This window comes from Sipha flava, unplaced genomic scaffold (assembly GCF_003268045.1).
Source record: "Sipha flava isolate LNK unplaced genomic scaffold, YSA_version1 299_pilon_pilon, whole genome shotgun sequence".
NCBI lineage: Eukaryota > Metazoa > Arthropoda > Insecta > Hemiptera > Aphididae > Sipha > Sipha flava.
Window position 1 is genome coordinate 1055661 of NW_020272971.1, and position 20529 is coordinate 1076189.

A 20529-nucleotide genomic window follows, 5' to 3' on the forward strand; every position below is an offset into this window, starting at 1 on the left:
GTAACACGATTTATTCATTAATTGCTCGTCGAAATTATTCGTCATATTACATACAAATCTTGTGTAAAACAACTGTAAATTAAATAATTAATTGATTAATAGTGGAAATAAAACAAAAAAAAATTCCAGTGCTAAATTTATTCAACTCCATAGATAACTACTTGCCGCAGTTTGAGCGTTATTTTATAGAAAGGAACCCGCTTCGTTATAAGTGTATGGAATATTTGCGTACATATGGTATTTCACGTTCTGTCGAAAATATTTTCAGTCTATTATCAACACCGGTGATGCTATTTATACAGACATTGACCTACTACAATCTCTGATTTCACTTGCTCGACTTTATTTCATTACGTCTTTTTTCTTTCTTTTATTTTCGTCGTCCATTATAATATATACTTTCACCGATTTATTTAACTTATATATATATATACGTAAATGCGCGTCCGCCCTGGTACCTACACATGTGTCTATCGCAGACACGTGAAAGACCGAAAAATCTCAACGATAGAATAAAACATCGTAAATAATGCTTGTAACCATCACCCTCTCGCGACGAAAACGACGCATTCCGCTCGGGTATACAAAAGTAATAGCTATAGTTTACGCACGTATACGAATAGGGTGGTAGAGTCGTAGTCACCGCCGCCGTTGACGGTCAGCCAGGACAACACCTGTTCATGTTGTTATTTTGTATCGCGTCTAATACAATCCCTATAGCGCACCTGCGGCGGACGACGGGACGAGACGACGGTCGCGCACCGTATATTATTATTGTGTACGCCGGAGAATAATCCGGTATCGTCTGCGAAAAATCGTTTCGGAGGGGAACCACGACGACGCCGCGGAGCATTCATTATATATATTTTATACGAACTCCTCCGAGCGGAGCGTACGACAGCGGTGGGTTTGCTTTTCTTATGCGTACTCTCCGACGGAATATGATTTTTGTTGTTATTTTTATTATTATTGTAATTGCGTTAAAATAATAGCCAATGGCGGACGGGTGGGAAATGGACGTGTAAAAAAACTATGACTGCGACGTTTTCGAAAAAAAAAAAAAAACCGTTTTTGATAGTAAATGAACGAGACAATAACAATAATGATATTCATTTACGCGCAATATCTCTCCATATGTATAAATATAACGACGACTTTATTGTTGGTACAATGGCGTACCAGTACGTCGTTATTGCCAGTTCATCATTACTACTCGTTGCCGAGTTCGCATGTGCACGTGTGTTTCATTGAAATCAACACGATGTGCGCGAATCAACAACGCAATGCCGTCGTTCTATAATAACAATAATGATAATAAAACAGCTACGAATGCTGCTAGAATTTACGCGAAAAAATTATAAATTGACGTAGTTAATAAGATTCAAGTATTATTATCATTGGTTTCTAATTCGTTATAAATAATAGTATATAGTTAAGATTACGTTTGAACGTGAATTAGTCTCATAAATTATACATTATTCTGTATTTTCTTCTTATAATTTCGTTTTGAAATATGTATAAGTGATCACATTATACATTATTACCTTTCACGTGTAGTTCATTTCTTTTTAGATCGGAAACTAGACAAATAATATAAAATTAAAATTTTTCTTTTTTATGTATATCAATAAAAATCAATATTTTTACAAAAAAAATCCAATTTTTGGGCGTAAATATTAAACTTACGTTTTATTTGTGACAAATTAGAATAGAATTATGCAATAAAAAATTAGAAAAATAGTCAGGTAAACATTTCACAGATGACTAGTGCAATAGTTCAAACTGCCGTGTGTAAAGTGCGTATAAATAATAATAGTTATAATAATATAAAAAATATGGTCTAGTGTTTTATATCCACTGTACTTCCTCTAACCGGATAGGCATTTTACGATTTTCTATAGTATAAAAACATGATATAATATAGGTATATTGTTATAATATGAACACCCTCATTTATGTATCCAAATACAATTTAAATAAATCACTAAACATTAAAATATGTTTGATGTAAATAGGAAACTAATGCAATAAGTCATGTAAAAGTAAAAGGTTCAGGAAAGATTCTGAATGACATTAATGTTCTATGTTTTTCTAAGGACCGCCTCGCTCGTATTCATACGCATCGATAATCCTGCGTCCGATAAATGTGGTTTGTTCAACACATTTCTTTTGATCGACGGTAGAAGTACAACAATATAACATCATGTAATGTATATATTCTGTCTATATACATATAATAATCCATATTATTTTAAATCAGAGGTTCGTAGTATATTAATAATAATAATATATGTATGAGCTGTGGACTGTATATAATTTATAAAAATGGTTGGCAAAGCAAAATTTGAACATATCTAATATGTCCGTAACTGCGATAAATAAATAATAATTAAAATGTTGTGTTCAGTATTTCTTCTTTCAAAACACATGTTTTTACAATGGACTGATAATAAAAAACATGCTTTCCAGTCACAAGTCATCAAATTTAAGCGATTTAGCATTACTATAGCAATTCTCAAGGGCATTATCTCACAACAGTTTATGTGTACGAATTGCATATCAAAGATAACATCTAAAATATTATCAATCGTATCATTCGTTGTAATAGAACACATATGTTCGAAATTCGACATTTTTTTACTCGAAGGCATCTGGTAATGTACTCAATACTACACAGCAATTATAATTTATACTACGATCATTAGTAAATTGTTACATAAGATCAAACAGAATATGTTCACACAAATTGCATATTATAATAATAACCCTGTCGTAATTCATTCTAGGTACGACTGTTTTTTTGTGAAAACAAAATTCACGTTGACAAAATAAAGACTTTTATCGCGCGATGTATTTTACCAAGTTCAGAACGTACAATAAAAGAATATACATTCTACAAAAAACAAATTTAGTAAACAAACGACCGTGATAGTGATTTTTCCTTAAAATAAAAAACAATCGTTTTAATAAACTCCACATTATTTAAAGAATAATATACACATAAGATGTAATATGTTATATGTGCATATACATTATTTCAATGGCAATAACAGTATAAAAACTATAGCGTATCCATAATTTTTATTTAATGGTAACTACTAAAAACTAACATAAAAACCTAACACTAAATGTTGGGAATATATAGATAAAAATGTTTTTAAAATAAGTTGTATATTCAAGCTGATTAACACTTTTTTCTTGTTACTATATTTATCTTGAACATTAGTAGCTATAGCATTAATATTGAATATTTGAACTCAATAATTCAACTCCAGCAAAAATGGTAACAAATCACAATTCATCTAAAATGTCTTATTAATAAAGTTATACATTAAGGTTAAAAAAATGAAAAAAAATTATTTAAATTAAGAAAAAGTAACAATAAAATAAATATAATTGAATGAACTTAAAAATATACAATCATATTTTTACAATGAAATAGATTCATTCCACAAAATGTAATTTATAAAACTATATCTTACATAATGTATATTCTTTTAATTTTCAATTTCAATAGTAATGAATTTTAAAAAGGACAACATTTTTGAGAAACATTATTTATTCGTATATAAAACAGTAAAATAATACATGAAAAAAACTTAAAATATTACTATTAAGTTCAAAGAACATATCAGTTTTTGTTATAAGTTCCTTGTTGAATATTTATACTTATAACTTTATTGAAGCTTAGTCTACTTATAGGGATAATAGTATTGAATGTTTTGCATAAACTTTATGATTTACGATTGTAAGTATACCTGTATAATATCAGTTAATTTTAAAACAGAAATAAATATGAAATGTGCAGACAATTATTCAATAATATGAAATTTTTTCAATTGTCTACTCCTAAATTATAAATAATCTTAATTTTATATATTGAGAAAACATGGTATACATTTACAGAATTAGATATTCAATGCAAAATAAAATAATAAGACAAACTTAATAATACTGGGACTGGAGCATTACAAACTTTACATTGTTGGTCGATTTTAAATGAAGCAATAAAAATGTAAAATAAATATATATATATAATATGTATAATATATAATAGGTATATTGTATAATCACAATTATATTATGTATCTTCCTTAGTTTGTTCAGACTAAGTTTTGTTCTTTAATCCTATACACAAATATCAAATTTATATTATTACATAGTAATTTATATGAACCACACCTACCTTTAGTAGACTTTGATATTTATAAAATATGTGTGATTTTAAACAATAATAGTTTTTTAACAAATTAGGTCAATAACAACGACTGTTAGTGACCTCGAAATTGGTATCAGCCGATCGTTCGATCCAGACGAGTCGATAGGTTTAACATTAATAACAAATAATTAAAATATACGTGAAAGAGTTGTGTTTTAGTTTTTAATTTATGTAATTTTGAAACTATGTACTACTCTAACAACTCTATTTCAAGAAAGAAAACATTTAGAAAATAAAATTGCACGCTCTGTGGAATTTATAAGTAATTGTCGATTTTTATCAGATAATCTTATGACTTGTGAGACAACATTATATGTTACACATATTTTTAAGTATTGAAAAATGATAACGATAAATTTATTAAGACCATCAATCAACGATCAAAGGTAATATCGAGAAATATCGAAAAAACATCGAAAACATATAACGTGTGCTGCGCACGCGTATGTGCATACAATCGACGCCACCATTGAACAATAGTTTTACATTGACAATGACCCAAATAATTTCGTAGTCGAATAGACGAACATCAGATAGAGGTGGTGAACGGCTACTGACAAGTACACATAATACTCATCACGTATAAATTTAGAAAATAAGTACATGGTATCAACGTACACGTATTACGTATATATTTTAACGATAAAAATTAATAGATACATAAATATGATTATATATATATATATATACAAAACACAATCGTATCTATATATTGTAATATGCACATATTATGCACAGATTATGCTTGTTATAGAAAATAGTGATATTCGCTTTCACCGACCACATGGTACGCGTACAGATAGCGCTCAAGGCAACGGTATCGATCTCCGCTACCGCCACCGCCGTCACACTGCCCGAGCACATCACCAACACGCACACATTCCGCAAAAGGCTGTTGCACCGGGGAATATCGACAGCGGTGCACTGGCTTCGTCATTGACGCAGAAAAAAATTTCAAAATGAACAAAAAACCATGATATGATAAAGAAATAATGTAGTGTTCCGAATTCGATGGTTATTGTTTGCGAACGAGTGTTTTACACAACAACATAACACAGACGCAAATTTCCGTGACTTCCTCTTATTATTATTATTATTATTATTATTATTATGATATTACTTTTATAAAGAAAATAATAATAATAATATCGATAATATATAAAGCATATAACTTTTATTCTAATTCAGTTTGTATTTAGTAATTTAGTATTTAAATGCTATATTAAATACTAATAGACTGTGCTCAATAATAATTAATAAACATTTTTCACATAGACGATTCAATCATACATTTAAATTTGGTTAGTAGTAAAAAAAAGTACTCTGTGTTTTCATATTTTATTTTAATATATGCTTGCGATATTTTGTGTAAAAAAAATACAAATTAGAGTATATGTTAAGAGTTATATTTAGTATATTCAATTCATTGATATACATAAAACGATGAACGTATTAGTTATCATAAATTATTAATTTTGTATTAAAACTTTGAAACTCAATTATAGCTTAGTTTGATAAGATTTAAGTGTACGTCTAATTATAAGTTTGAGTTATTATCGTTTTAAAATCGCAAAAATTATGAATCTAATGTAATTTTGTTTTTAAATATAAAAAATTATAAACAACCAACGAGTAATAAGACAAGTATAAAATAACGGTCTAGGACTCGCGCATCTTGTTATACGTGTCTGTTGACGTTTACTTATATACGTTGAGGAATCGTCCAACGGGAATATTACACAAACCGCTATGTATGCATCCGGTGTACCTATTATATTTTATATACAACTTTATAGTTTAAATACATACATTTGATTTAGATTTTTCTTGGTAAAATTATAATTTTTTTTTAATTAAACTTTTACATCAATTAGTATTCAAATGTACCATAATAATAGTAAATTTGTATTTAGAATATATCAAATTAGCAATTTAATAGAATAATCGATCTAAAATACTACTTTTTTTATGCATCGATACAGTTTTGCGTAAATACGAATTGTTTTATAGTAGGTATAATATTATACTTATGCTTGCTTCTTTTTTTGTTATTTTTTACTTTTCTATTAGGCCAATACTAATAAGAGTGCATCACATGCAGTAGTTACCTAGTAGCCAAAATAAAAATCACAGTGCTACATCATACATAAATTAAATAAATTAAATAAATTAAATAATATATGACATGTATTATATATATATATAATACATTAATAATGTTACTCATGCGTGTATATTAATTAGTATTTTATTTAGTCTCAATTCATAAATGTTTAATAAATCAACAAAGGGATTTCATAAAATAATATTTTTTAATACTTTTAAGTCACATCAAATATATTAAATTATAACTAAAGGAATAATATACTGGATATGCTAAGATTTAACAGTTCAAAATATTTCTCATAATTATCATCAACACTATTAAGATTCATATATGAATTGACAAATTTTTTTAAAAGAACAATAGAAAAAGCTGGAAGTTAAAATTAGTTTATTCGTGATCGAAATGAAATTTAACAATAGTAGGTTAAAGTTAATCATAATAAGATAAAACAAAATAACAATTATATACATTATGTATAAATATACTCGAAAATCTGATATCAAAATATAACTCATTGATTTATAAGAGTATAAGAATAGAAAAAAAGAGTTTACTCAAATTGGTAATTATAAGTTTGTCTTTATCAAAAAAACAGTGAAGTTTAAAAAAATTACGTTCACGAAGAAAGTGAAAAAGTATATTTTTAGCCGACTGTTAAAAAACCATCAACAATTATTGTTCTTGCTGCCCGGAAGAGAAGATTTCAAAATTTCGTAAAACATAAGGAAAAAATCAATTTTTCGTTAACACGGAAAAATTAAGAATAAAACTAAAAATAAAACGTTACATGCTCGGCGGACAGGTTGTTTTCACTAGAAAATATTTTCGTATACATATGCACGATCATGTACGGTCAGACCACGACAAAAACGCTAGAACGATGACGTGTAGGAAGTGGAACACAAAGCAAACCAGTGAGCGGTGATGTGGTGACTGCGGGACGAACCGGGCCGGCCGCGTTATTAATGGCTGACGTGTATGTATGACTGTATGTACTAGAAGGCGATTATTTATAATAATTATAATAATTATAATATATATATATATAATACTCGCAATAATATTTGTGTATATAATAGTGAACACATTTTATTTAAATTGTCGTTGTTTTTTATTGTTTTTTCATAAAGTCCCATAATTATAATATATAATATTTATTTTTATTTTTCTATGTTGTTCACGTAAAGCAAACTTCATAACGATTATATTTTTAACTTGCAACAATCATTATGATTCCGTAAAACAAATAATAATTAATACAACCGATGATATTGCGTGAAGCGAGCAGAAGAATGTCGTGCGCCGCGTTGTGATCGAAATCCAGAAAACGTTGACGAAATATGGTTTATAATACTAGATCACAGTCGTATAGGCTTAGGGCAAAATTCAAGGTTGAAAATTAGTTGTAGTTGTTTACAATAGTTTAAAATAAAATAAACATTCATCAAACAATGATGAGGATAAAAGGGATAATATTTGTACTTTTAAATATATTACATATGTTACAGATTACGCATATTATTTTAACTCTGCACATCCGAAATAGAACGATTATTATAATATTTAGTTAAATTTTAGCATAAATCAATATAATTCATATTCATAATAAAATTAATTTCAGATGAGAAACTAATATTTAATTCAAAATTGTATAAATAGGTACATTAAATGCATACATATTTTAATAATTAAATTTCACAAATTTATGTTTTTTTAAAATTTAAATTACTTAATAAAATAAAATATATCAAATTCTATTTTAAACTCAAATAAAATATATTATGTTTATATACAAGAAAAAAATAAATCATTAAATAACATAAGTAAATTTCGTGGTCCAGTTTTCGTCTTCAAAATATTACATATATAAATTAATAGATTAATTAATTAATACGGCCAGAAGTTTTTATAATGTTAAGAGGGCGTGATACACTAGTTACTTAAGCGTAAAACTACGTATTACGCATACATCATTATTAAATCATTCATAGAAAATACATAATAGAAGCTCCGGTTTTTTTTCTTTTAAAGAAAAGAATATTATTATCTGTGATACACCGTTTTTATTTTTACACTAATAAAATTAGATTTAAAGTTATTTATATGTTATGTATAGTATATACTACATAGATTTATTCTCATGCATTTTTATGATAACATATTTTTTCGGAAATTATCCTTATGGTTTTTATCATTATAAGAATTTAAAACTTTGTACTTTACTACATATATGAACTATTATTACAATAAGTACAATTTGTACTTTTGTACATTTTCATTACTATATTTATTATAGAAATAATTCTTTTACTCTATATGTGATAGCTATATTTTATTTAGTAATATTTTTTAAAACATTTACCATATAAATATTGAGTATGAATGCACATTAAAAATGTCCTTTGAGGTGCAGTGACATCGAATTAAGCTAAACGAGAATTATACGTGTAAAAATGGTTATTATGAAACGTTACAATGTTTAAATTACAAACATAACTAATTAACTGTCATGTTGAGGTATTATTTGTTGAGGTATATTTATTTTATCAGTACCTACTTGGAAATATTAAAATAATTAATCAAAGTTATAAATTGTTGTTTTATTTTCGAACTATAATTAGGTAATAATCAAATAATATCCGATCAAACAGTCTTTATTTTTCACGATTGTTGTTTTAACGTAAAATAAATAAAATATACAGTATATATCCTTACAGAGTTGTGCTTCGAATCATATTTATCTGAATACTAGTTTAAACACAAATTTCAAGAGCTTCTGCAGAAAGTACATCTTATTTAGTTTATTTCAAGGTGATTCGATGTTTATCAATTATAATTAGTTCACTGTATCGCATAAATTAAAGCCTATTTTGAAACTGAACACTGTGTGAAATTTGGTGACGAAATAGTTTTCCACTACGAACCCTATTAGTTTTTTCACTGTATCGGTCGAGGAGAAAATCGCAACACAACGTAAAACGACATAACACGCTAAATGACAATTAAAAACGTTTCACAACACACAATATGTTACAAACTGATGATGCGTATCGTTAAGCGACCGGATTTCTTTTATCGACATGCTACTCTTTTTCGCTATGTTAAAAAAAAAGATAAATAAAAAAAAAAAAGATTATTGCACATGTAGAAACGTAAAAAACGACACTTCAAAACGTTTATTATGTTCTACTCGTCGCCGAGGCAGCGCGTCAACTAAAATGTTATCGCTAGGTACGTCGGAACGAGAGCGCGGTGGAATTCACAGCGGCCTCGTGCGATAAACGGTACTTTACACACGTCGGTACCGTACGGGAGTAGCCAAGAATAAACTCGTTCATAAAATGATTTAAAAAAATAAAACAGTAGTAACGAATATCGGATTGGTTTTATACATAAACTTGATGTTACGTATTACAATGTGCGAACGGTTTATTTTTTCTTTGTGCGAATTGTTTCTAATATAGTATCGTCAACGATGTCGATTACAATTTTCACGCCGGAAATCGACCAATATTTACGAAAATTACAATCAACATTTTAAACAGTATCAAGTTCGGAGATTACCAATCAAATTTTATTCAATATTTGTATCATAGTACTATATGTATGAATCAAATATATAAACATAGAAATATTTAAGGCTATTGATAATAAAACAACTAATTTATAACAGTATATACATTAAGTAATTTTGCACAAAGTTTTAAAAGTTTTAAAAGGTAAAAGTACAATTTTACGATTTTATAGTACTGTATCGATATCCAGTTTACTTACTAAAACTAGTTATTTTAATAACATTTCAAAAGTTAAATTTAAATAGAAAATAATATTAACTCATTTTTAACTCTCATGCTTAACATATAAAAAAATACAATCATTCCAATATATTGCCCTCAGGAAACTAACAAATGCTCCACCGTACGTATCGAATGATACACTTCATACATATCTCAAATTTAAATCAATTAACGAGGAATCCAAGTCCTACTATAAAAGATTTCATGAACGACTAGGTACTCACAAAAACCCTCTCATTCAAAATCTGGCCTCTGCTACGATTCCTGGAAACCCCCCAAGACGCTTGAAGGGCAAGTAGTGTCTCCTAAATTAAAAAAAAACATATTTATATATATAAATATAATAATAATCTAAAGGAAAATAATTCTTTATAAATGGAAATGCCATCAATGGGTGGCTCCTTTCTTCATGTATATGATTATTTTGCTACATGTCTTGTTACTCTTAGTTAATATTCTTATTGTGTCTTAGATACAGATCGTATATATCATTTAATAAAAAAAAAATATATATATACTTTTGATATTTTGCTAATAAACTTCAAATTAATAAATCGAAACGAATAGAAAATTTGGTACCAAAGTGACATATAGAATAATATGTTTTCATAAAGGTACTTATTACATATTATTTTAAATTTTAGTAATGTTAAATACTGTACTTTGATTATGAAAAATAATGAAAAAGTTTAAACATTTTTTCACTATATAAAAACAAAAAACCTATCGAAACTTGAATATAATATACATTTATGACGTTTATATAACGTGTAGCACCAGATTGAATCTTTAAATATAAGTTTATTGTCAATCTAGAAATGAATGGCTATAATAAATCAAACAGAGATGATCTAATTTGAGTATAAATTTTTTGGTATTTTGATATAAAAATTATGCGATTATTTAACAGTCATTGACAATACAAGTCGGAAGATAGTAAAAACATCACAAAAATACAAACAATTTATGAAATGCGAATTTAATATTTCGACAAATGGAGCTTGAAATTTAAGCATTTTACTGGATAATCAACGTATTATAAAACACTAAGAAACTCACGGTGATTTTAAATAAAATATTAATGAGTAGGTATAACATTTTACGGAAATATTTAGTTGATGGTACGAAGAATAGTATCAATCTCAGTGTTTTAGGGACGCAACTTTAAGAGACAAAAGAACGAGAGGAAGAGGAGACGAATGAAAACCGGAACAAAATACAACTATAAGGTTTAGAAATGACAAAATAAAATATAACAACAACATTAATTATCGTTGAAAGCGAATCGAGAACAGCGAATCTCGCAGTAAATATTCGTCAGCAAAGGCAAGCGGCAAAGGCAGCATCGGACGGCGACGTAGAGTAACCGAGGTTTGCGCGATCGTTGCAGTCGGCGTGAAAACACCACAATCGCCGAAAACGGATGTAACAATGCAGTTGGCGGCGGACTCTCCATATAGGCCACAGACGATGCCGCTCGCCCGCACTACTACGACGCGCGTGTGCGCACACGCGAGTGCACTGCACGCGCGTCCTTGAACATTAGTAGCGAGTGATAATAATTGTCTATATTACCCATAAACTTGGGTGATATGCGCGCACGAATGCGTTGTGTATATGGATTCAGCTATTCCTGAACTTTTTCAGCCACGGAGCCTTTTTTTTTTTTTTAACCAGTATTTTCTCGCGGAGCCTCAAGAAATATTTATAATATTACATCTGATATTTACCTGTGTTCCATGAAGCGTATTATATAATACATGTTTTGTAAATAGGCAGGCTCGGATTAACACTATCGTAGGCCCTAGACCCGAGGCACAGTGTTCTTATTCCTAACGAACCCCGGCAGTGTCCAGTATTCAAATGGTTAAGCTAAACTTCTTTGGCAGAAGAAGTGTTGAATTTCAGTGTTAAGCTTTTAAAAACAAATATATTTACAATATAACAATAAAATCGAAAATTTTATATAATAACTTTTATTTTTTTATGCGATAAAGATTTTAACAAATAATACAGTCTTAAGAACAATTAATTTTATTATAAAATTAAATTTTCAAATACCATAAAAAAACATCTTTTTTTATACCATTTTGCATAGTTCTGTAACCCTCGTAATTAAATGTAAAACAAAAAAAAAAAAAACTGTGACCAAAAAAAAAATAATAAATAATAATTGTAAAGTTTATTACGTAAATATAATTTCATAGAAACAAAACTTTTTTTTACATGCAAATGATTCAATTAATTACTTTTTCGATATCAATTTCTTGGAGCAATTCGTGTTCAATTGCAAGTACTGATGATGAAGATAATTTACTTCGCCCAATAATTGATACACGAATTATGACAAACCATATACGAGTAATAGTCTTTTTGCCTGTCGATTCTTATACATAATGTTTTAATTGTGCAAACATGTACAGTCGTACTTAAAAAAAAATCATAGCCACATATTTTCGTTAGCCCAAAATGTTCGTAGGCCCTAAGTGCCTATAATGCCTACGCGCTTTTACGGACCTGTATATAGGAGGAAACTCAAAATGATATAATAATATTTGGAATGAGAATGCATATTATCTAAAACTAAACAGTTAAATTTTTTATTGGGATTTCAGTATTGTATGCATACTCCTCATAGGTAAATTATATCTGCTTTAACGGAGTCTTCTTAAAATATATATATTCGTTTTTTAAATAACAATTAATAACTGTTTTATTATTAAATGTTTTATTAAAAAACGAACAGAACCATAGAGAAACAATTGCGGAGCACAATTTAGGAACCGCTGGTATAGATGTTAATAAAAATAATATAAGAATTTAGTTATTGTAATATTGTGCTTGCTTGCTTGCTTGAAATTCCACGATGTCGACGAAAATCGAACGTTTTACTACAACATCCTATAACATTATTGCGAATTCGCATAACCAATAATGATAGGTATTGATGGTATATTTTCGATGAAATTAAACGATTAATTGAATAATAGGAAAACAATTTCGAATTTTACTTCGAGGAAAGTCCCGCGTATTGTTGTAGTATGTGTGTATATCGGGAGTACACTCAATTTTTCTGAAGTTTTCATTTAATTTTTCTGAATCGAAAAAGAAAATTAAAATGGAAAAAAATGACAGTGGTGTCACTGTTGGCGTACGAAGGCCAAGGGGGAGGGAATATATTTATCCCTCCAGCCAAGGTTACCGATGACGATGTAGCAAATACAGGAATAAAAACACGATTTAACAAGGATCAAATTTCCTCGATTGCGTTACATTTCAAAATCTCACAGCTTTTCACGAGGAAAATCTTTATACAACACAATTATAATAATATGATACTCAACTTTTCTGTTGTATTCACGTTACGGGGAATACGCGGAATTCGATTTCTAAACACGACGAATAGTTTTTCCAATCATATATAACAAGAGCATACTGCGCGCCGTTAAACACGATAAAATAAAAAATTTAAAAAACTCACGATCTCAACTCAGAGTAAGAGAAGAATACACTATTGTGGAATATATTATTATTATTATTACTATTATCATTGCAAAAATATTGAATATGACAACGTTTAGAGGCTTTGAAGGTTTTGGGATTTTATTCATGTGATCGATAACATAAAACATATGATGAAACTCAGTGCATAATCTGAGGGGGGGGGGAGTCAAGTGGGTATGCTTGCTCTAGGCGCTGTTGATATTAGGGCATTCTTAGGTTTATGAAAAATAAAATAATCGTGAACATACTCCGTACATTGATTTACGTAAGGAAACTGCATTTTTATTAGACATGGGCGTCAAATTTCCTAGATTAACCTGCACCGATATAACCTGTAGATAATCTAAATTATTGTAAAATTTGATAGAGAATTTTATAATCTGTCATCACGTAGTAATGAAATGAATACGAACATATTCATAAAACTAATATTCGAAAACAAATAAAATTAAAATAACTAATTTTTTTCTTGGGATAAAAGTACGACCTCTTCATAATTACAATATTCAATTCGTTGACCAGTTTAATGAGATTTAAACTATAAAGTAGAATATATAACATATACTAGTCGATTTTCCACAATTCGCTCCAACGAAAACGATTTGGATAAGATTTAAACTGATTATAAATATACGCAGAGAACAATTTAAGGGGAAAAACGAAATTGCTTAAATCACATTTGTATCGTACACCTACGCCATATAATATTTCACACATAAAATACAAGGAAAGTAATTTTTTTATATATGTAATATATGTACATAAATATATATTTGTGTGTGTGTGTGTGATGATGAAGAGGAACTACACGAGTACACACAAAGAGGGTGGCGGCCATTGACCCGTTTTATAATATACGAAGAGAAATAATTTTTTAACGATTTCCGTGCGTATTGGCTTTCCTTTTTCGAATTTGACACGTGTATATATTCATTTTTGATTTTCATTTCATTTTGAGCTCGATTTTTACCTTTTCTTAGAAAATTTTAACTACTCCTACATTAGTACATTAAGAGACTCATTATTATACATATGTAATAAATATACGTAGAACTTGGACGAGAAACAGAAAATACAATTGTTTGAAAATCACTATTTATATATAATATATATTGTACGGTTAACCTTTTGTAAGTTTTGAAATTTAAACTAATTAATTAATTTAAACAATCAAATAAACTCGTAATGGTCAACTACAGGCAATTCTACAAAAATCGTCAAATTGTCCATTAACGGTGACAACGACTCCTCCCAAGAAATCCATTATACTCTTGACTCCCGCTGAGAAAAATCTTCTATTAAACTCTTATTAGCCTCCAGAGAATATTTTTATAGTCTCGTGGGCATTTTATCAATAAACTAAACGTTAAAACATCATGCACACGGTCTTTATGATTATTATTTAGTAATTTATAAAATTCAACCATGGTTTATATCGACAAATATTATATTCGTAATAATATTATTAAGATGTTGATGAAAATAACTGCTAAAATCAAAATACAAAATAAATGAACATTGTGCTCATTGACATGATTTGTTCATTGATTAACTTAATATTAATTCTATATAAATGTCTTAGTTTTACACTGTAATATAAATCTAAATACTTATCAGATAAACAACAAATATTTCCAAACGGAACATAACAGAAATACTTATTATATAATGATAATTTTTTTTATAAATAATAAACATCTTATTTGAATGACAAAAACATTACTGAATAAATTAATAATTTCTAATATTTTTAAAATAATTTCTTTTTAATATAATAATTGGATATTTAGTTATTTGCTTTGAAATAATTTAGTTTCTACAATTTAGTATTAATACCTAAGAATAGGAACAGGTGATGCATAGACATCAAGAACAAAAATTATATGAAGATATATAGCTAGGAAAATGTTTAAAATATATATTAAATTAGTATTGATTGAAATGAACGAGGTAAATTATCAGAATAATAATTATAAGTACCTACTACATACACTGTTAAATTTTATTTTTTATTCATATATTACAAAATTGTTTAGTAAATAAATCAAAATTTCTTTTACTGTTTAATAAATTTGAAATGTAATATTGATTTTAGAAGTTATTTATATATATATTAGTTACTAAGATTGAAAAACAATACGTTTATCCCTGGTTACATTTTTTTTTAGAAAATTCAAAGAAGTTTACCAAAACTTGTCAAAATATTATAACTTTTATTATAATATATTAACTTCTTACATGTTAATATTGTACCTTTTATTTTGTTTTAATTGAAGCCAAATTAGACTGTTCTTAAGATGCAAATCAATCGTGATGAATACTATACTCGCTAGCATAATTACTATTTCTAGGTAAGAATTAACGAGTTATTATTTATAACAATGATGCAGTCTGAAAAATAGCAGAGCAACAGGTGTGCCTATTCACTTTTTTACGGGACATGAAATTATATTTATTTCGTTTTTTTCGAATCTTACAGTAAATTTAAATTAAACGTACTCAAACTACAAATTTAAAAACAAAATACCGATAGTAACAATTAAACACATCCCTCTAAAGGAAAACAGAAAAAAATAATAATTACATACTTAGGTAGTTATCTAGATAGTAGTTGTAAAAGCAATCAAAAAAAAGATATTTAATTTCTAACTCAAAAACCAACATTATACATCTTGTATTTATAACGTTACTACAACTATTTATATTAAGTTTTCTAAATATTTAATCAGAATGTAAGTATCACAATAAAATTTGGAATTCGCTATTAATATTTTATTCCAATTTCAAATCTTTCTGTTAAGTACATGTGAAATTTAGAATCGTAAAAAAATAAATTATATAATTTGAGGTAAAACACATTAAAAAAATTATATTGCTAACGTTTGATGTAAGTATTATATTTAATTAATTAAACAGATATTAAAACATTAAATATTTAACATTGTAACATCGCTATAGATTTGAAAATAGGAATTGTTTTACGGCTACTACCGTAGTTTAAATGTTTGATGAGTTGGCACCGCAAAAACTTTCTTCGATTTTCCAATAAGTACTAAAATTATGTAATTTAAAAACGAATACAATTGAATGAAGCACATAGAAGTGACAGAGGAATATTTATATGACGTACTAATGGAATGTCTGGTTATGTTTTTTATTTAGCATTGAACAGCATATTTACAAACATTTAAAGTACTTATACAACAATATGCATTTATTATCGCCAACACGTGGAAAAATCGAAAATATTATTACTAGAAGTGTGGTATTAAATGTGAATATTTCTGGCAAAATAAGATCATACTCATCTATATAACAGTTATTCAATTAGTGTGTAAATAAGAGACATTGAAATGTGAACCGAATTAGAATAAGAATAAGAACAGAATAAGACTGATTTTACCATGATATACGAGGTATTATATATTCTGTCAGGCTTCTCCACGTACGCAATTTTTTTTTTTTTATACAACACGGCAGTTGTCTCAATATCCACTCCCCGGAAACAAACGACAATAGAAGTGACAATTTCGTTTTACCCATAATCACTTGCTACATAGTTGCTAAAATTTAAAAATGTCCACCTGCACTAATAAATTTGTACCTACCAAATAGAAGCTCATTCATGCATTTATAGACGACAAGCGCAAAATATAGAATAAAGAGAATTTTAAATCTGGTCAATAATCATAATTTATTAACAATTTCGTTTCGATGTAGTCCAAACTTCTCAAATCCTAAGACTTCAAAAACAAAAATGTATTCAGTATTCTAAACAACACTATGGTTAAATAAAAATGTACAATACAAATGTACGCATATTATTTGTTAAATATATCAGATGTTCTCACAATTTTATTTCGCTAGTTAAAACAATATTGCCACAATTTATGAAAAAAAATTCATAGATAACAAAAACAACGTATATATAGTACAAATACCACTATAAACAGGTGTATATATTTAACGAAACTATGATGTACCACGGCATACGTATATACCATTGTAATACACCATTAACATAATATATATATACCATTGTAACCGAGATTGTAACATAACGGAACTATAAAGCGGTGATCAGTGTTATACCCAATTGATTCAATCGTAATTATTGTTTAATGCATGGAACACGGATTTGCATACGAAGGGTCTAGTTAATATTATGTTCAATCGAAAGCCTATAAAAATTTAATTTTTCCAATACGCTACATGGTTTTACGATGTTAAGGTGAAATGACGATTCAATGCGAAATCTCGAATATACGACAATGTAGGCAGAGCCACAGTGAACGGTAAAAATAACACAATTTCTCTGCCCGAAAACGGTGACGAATTTATAACAATTTAAGCGCCTACCTAACCGTCGACGACGGGGCGGCATAATTTTTTATTTTTTTTACGGTCTAATTATCGCCAGGAGACGGAACAAGCCGCAGAAGCAAAAAAAAAAAAAAAAATGAAAACTGCTGTCATTCGTACGCCTAGGTGTAAAACGATGTTTATGAAAATCAGGCTAGTGTATACCTAACGTTTCTGCGCGAAAACTCGAAAGAGGAACGCGCGCGATGCAAAACAGAATATACACAAAAGACGAGTAGAAAAAAATAATAACTTACGCGAGTTGAGTTGAGGTCCCCAATCAGATCGGAAAAAGTTTTCGGGCTGCGAGATTTTCGATCAACATCGACGAGACGAATAACGAGAGGCGGTTGGTAATTTATGTACGCGAACCACACTCTTCGGAGACCACGCGCGAACACAACCGCGGTACACCGGGCGCGAACGGTATGAACCGATGTATAACCGAAAGAAACCAAAAGAAAATTGTACGCGCGCGCGATTACGCACTGCAAGAATATGGGCGGACGAGCGTACGGGTGTGCGCTTGGATTCACGTACACGGCGCACAAAGGACGGACGGGCACACGCGGGTATCGGCCGGGCGGAGGAGAACGGCAGCACCACACGAACGCGCGACGGAAGAACACGCGGACGAAACACGATTTATACGATATTTTCTTTCGCGTACACTGCACACGCACACGACCGACGGAAGACACTCGCGCGAGCAGTTAGACGACGGAAACAACGGCCAGCAGAAGAAACAAAATATTAATCGTAACGCGATCGGCGTGCGAGCGTTCACTTACGACGGGTGGCGGCTTTTCGGGCACACAAGTGGTGTACGTATGCGAGTGTACGTGTGTGAGTGAGTGGTGAGTGTGTATGTGTGTGTGTGTTTGTGTGTGTGTTTGTGTGTATGTGTGTGTGGCACGCGAACGACAACGTCGATCCACTCGACGCGATCCACTCCACTCGACTGACGTCGGCGGCGACTGATCGAGCGCACCGGGCGGCCGTGGTCGAGCGTCGTCGTCGTTCTCGGCGCAGCACCGACGTTGGTGGGGTAAAGGGGATAGCTAGACGACGGTACCGCGGAGAGGTGGTGGCGGTGGTACTGGTAACGACGGCGGTGGCGTAGATGGTGGTAGTGGTGGTGGTAGTGTAATGGTAGTGGCACGTCGGCGACGGCGGTGCGGTCGACGTACGAAAAGAAAGCGAACAACAATGAAACGATTGCGGAAGCCGCCGCCGATAGTCGGTGTTCGCGTCGCGCACACGTTCACGGTTTCGTGTACGTCGCACGCGCATATGTTACGGACACGTATGTCCACGCACAATGTTCGTACAATAATACGTACACGCATAACATTACGTACGGGTCGTCGCGAGTCGATTTGGTGCGTGTGCGCGCGTGATATAGCTGGGAAGTTATTGCACTGTAGAGCTTTGGAGATGTATTGGAGACCAGGTGTGCAAGGCGTTAGAAAAGTTTAACATAACTCTGGACAGTGCTCGGATGTGAATTTTTTTTTCGTGTGGTGGACGAAACAATTTGTTTAAAAATGGCGGCCAAATGGTTAGAGCAGACGTTGTGTATTGCATCCGAACAAATCCGAACAACAATAGAAAAATTTCACAAATTAAACGGCATCCGCGTCCGAACTATCTGCATATAACCGTTACAATCGTTATTTCTATTGCGATTGTTTCACGCATATATTGGTTATATTATTGAAACACTTCGGTTGGACGGCGTGCGTATTCGTCGAGGCAGGTGCGCGCTAGTCCGATTTTGCTTAGAACCTTGCGCGCGTCTGTCCCTTTGAGAATAAATCAAATAGGATATTTCAATTATCGATTTGCACGCGAAACGCGAATATATGTTATTACGTTACATGCTATACTGCGCGTGTAGCATTAACCGTTATCGAGAAAAGTGGAATCTTGCTCGTATGTGGTGCGTTAACACAAACGTTAACTGCACAAACGAGTTATTTTATAACGCTCATAATCATCGAAACGAATAGCGCATGGTATAGCGAAAGCACCGAAAATAAACTGTGCATTTTAAATTTTCGTTTAGTTTTCTTTTGTGTGTATATAATAGAAATATTTGGTTTTATAGTAAAAAAGATCATTTGCGGAACGATTTAAACCACAATTAGGTTAATTACTCTGAAAATATATTGTATGATATTGCTTGTTCATCAAAAGTCTATACAATGTTTTTGTTTTCAGTCACTTGGTAACTAATACAATAGTTTTATCGAATTCATTCGCATTCCCTATTCTATTTCGACTTCTTATTGAACACTTGTTTCTGTCCCCAGCGGTTCAAATATATTTTCATTGTATATATGGTACATTGGATACATATTTGTTGGTTTTTAACCAAATTTTAAAACTCATTTTATGGTTTATAAACAAATTTTAGGTTGCAGAACTAAAATACCCATATTGTTAAATAATATTAAGAACATACATAAGAGTTCATAAATGAAAATGTTCTATAATTAGTTTAAAATAACAACTCATATAATTATTATTTATACTTT

General features: G+C 30.0%; 1 protein-coding gene across 2 annotated transcripts in view; it reads right to left on the minus strand.

Annotated features, from left to right (window-relative positions):
- LOC112685980 (protein piccolo-like) overlaps nucleotides 1-18957 on the minus strand; it is a 130229-nt gene extending 111272 nt beyond the window's left edge. Inside the window, exon 1 of one of the 2 annotated variants that reach the window (XM_025558057.1) lies at nucleotides 18247-18957. The gene's annotated coding sequence lies outside the window, so the exon portion shown is untranslated. Of the gene's footprint in view, nucleotides 1-9041; nucleotides 9509-18246 lie in introns of those variants that run through there. The other variant, XM_025558058.1, reaches the window with a different exon arrangement.
- Nucleotides 18958-20529: the final 1572 nt, after the last annotated feature.